Consider the following 2,838-nt stretch of genomic DNA (forward strand, 5'->3'; position numbering starts at 1 on the left):
GAACTCCTTGTTATACAACAGGGCTCTCAAAATTAGCATGTCCCAAACTGAATGTGGTTTTTCTTTTTATTTGGAAACAACGTGCAGAAATATCCTCACCATGAATTCTTGAATATCTTTGCCCATGATTTATTTTAGCGATTGTTAACTTTTTGCCATATCAGATTGAAAGCTTAATCTTCTCTGACTCCCTGCGATGTGCTCCTTCCCCAGGTTCCCGAACTCAGCACTACGTAAATGCTGTTGCTTTAGCTAGACAACCAGGAACTGTTCCAGATGCCTCCATCTTCCTCTTGTCTCCACATAAAACCAAGTCCTCAGTCTGCTAGTTCTTTGAATTAACCTTGATCCACTCTTTCTCCATGTCTGCCGCCATCACCCACATCCAAACCACCAACATTCCTGGATTGCTGCATACCCTTCAAACTGCATTCTTCTTGCCCTTCCTTTAATCAATTTTATGCAGAGTAGTTAACGTTATATCTTTAAAGCACATCCCATTATATCACTTCTCCTGCTTAAAATTCTCAGTGACTTATTAGTTTGTGCTCCTGACCTCTCTCATGCCACTCAGACAAGGTTAGTCTCATGCCTCTGCTCCACATGCCATGCATGGAGAGCTGTCTTTTTCCTTAGCACTTTTCATTTATAATTATAGAGTAATCCATGTGTTCCCTCTGCTTAGACTATAAATCTGTCAGGGTGGGGACTTTGGTCTGCTAGTCACTACTGCAGCCCCAAAACCTGTTGCTGCTATTGCTGGTAAGTGCCATAGAGTCAGTTCTGACTCATAGCGACCCTGGGTAAGATTGCCAAGGAGCAGCTGGTGAGTTTGAATCACCAACTTGTGGTTCTAACTGACCTCGCAGTCCAGTGCTTATCCTACAGTGTCACATCAGGACTCAGAACCTGGTGGTGGTTGGTGGTTATGTGCCGTGGAGTCGGTTCCGACCCATAGCCACCCTGTACAGGGTTTCTGAGGCTGTAAATCTTTACGGGAACAGAAAGCCTCATCTTTCTCCCATGGAACAGCCGGTAGTCAATGCCAGTTCCAAAGCTGTTGTTGTTGCTGTGTGTTGTTGAATGCATTCTGACTCACAGTGAGGCAGTACAGCATTTCCCAGGAGTGGCTGGTGGTTTGAACCACATACCTTATGGTTACCAGTCCACAGCTCTACACTACAGTGCCACACCAGGACTCCAGTTCCTCAGTGGATGCCCAACAAACAGTTGTAGATGAATGGGCACATGTATGAATGCATGTCCTTCACTGAGCAGATATATAAATGTGTGAATGCATGCTCTCCAGTGAGCAGACCTTAATGTATTATGAAATGGAAACCTCCATTACCAAATTAGAGAGGCATGTGAATTACAACCAGAACAGCAGACCAGAGTGAGTCTTTGCATACTGTAACATCTAGTTGCTTAGAGGGTCTAACGGGGATGGAAGAAAAGAACCCAAACCTGGATGTTATGTAACGAGGACACTGGCTCTGTCCTTATCCCTCTCTGGTTGTAAATCTGCTAATCCTCTATTTCCTAATATCTATCTCAAAGGTGTGGCGCTGTGGGTTAATGCACCTGACTGCAAAGCCGTTTGAACTACAAGGTCGGTGGTTCAAACTCACCAGCTGCTCCTCGGAAATACTCTAAAGGATCGCTATGGGTCAGAATCGACTCGATGATACTTGACAACAACAACAACATCTCAAAGGACTGTCGTGAAATTTCAAGAAGAAAACCCTGCTCTTCTTCCATCACCTTCCCACCTGGTAGCATGGTCACGAGTGTAGCACATACACATATCATCCCTCTTCCCCAAGAATCTGATCTGCCCACAATATCATGAAAGTGTAAACACAAATGTCGCTGTATCTGCCTCACCTTTGAGTGCAGGTAGATCATCATTAGTGGGTGAGTGAGGACATGTTTGGTATTTCCTGTGTTTTCCTGGGTCCAGGGTATGGTCTGAAATATGAGGGGACACAGTGGCTCTTCCCTTTAGCTGTGTAACAAGGCCATATGTAGGCTTGTGCTTGGACTGGGGCAGAGTGCCAATGATGGCGGAGTTAGGGTTTTTAATGGGACTGTTTCTGAGAATTGATATGAGGCGGCTTCAATAATGGGGATTTTCCACCCACTATGTGAAGCACTTTTGTAATACTATTTTCCTTGGGAGAGGAGTGATGTGTGAGTGTATGTGAGTGTGAGTGATAGCTTTTAGTCAACAAGGAAGAACCTGGAGGCCAATCTGCATGGTATATTGTAGAAGGACTGGTATGGCTTCAAGTTGGTTGTGCTAGAACCCAGTGGAGAGTTTCAGTCTAAACCATCATGGTATTTCGTCAGACCCTTTGTTAATGAAGCCGCTCCACATAAGAGAGCATCCTGGGTTGATATTTCTACCAAGATAGGAAATATCTCACAGAATGACAGGGCCTTTACATCTTAAGGCACAAGCACCGTGATTCTACACCCCTTTAGAATGGCTTCTGAAGGTCGCTAACTTATGACTGTGAGTTGAGCCTGCTGAGTACCAAGAGGTCTTCTCTCTCTTCTCCACTTCTTGGAGTGCCCAGTGGGGAGGGGAAGGGGATATGACATTACAGTCATGCATGAAAGAAAGCTACAGTTCTGGATGGAATGAGGAGCTGGGCTATGAAGACTTGGGGAAAACCCTCTTCTTTCTTGCAAAGCAGCTTTTGGCTAAGGAACAAGTCTTGCTCTCCATTTTTGGTCCTATTTTTTCACAATGGCATCTCATAGCTGCATGAGAATAGTTCTGTCCTATCGATTTCTCTCCACCCCTCTTCTGTCAGTTTGTTGTACTGTGGT

The sequence above is a fragment of the Chrysochloris asiatica genome, unplaced genomic scaffold (assembly GCF_000296735.1).
Source record: "Chrysochloris asiatica unplaced genomic scaffold, ChrAsi1.0 scaffold00007, whole genome shotgun sequence".
In the NCBI taxonomy this organism is placed as follows: Eukaryota; Metazoa; Chordata; class Mammalia; order Afrosoricida; family Chrysochloridae; genus Chrysochloris; species Chrysochloris asiatica.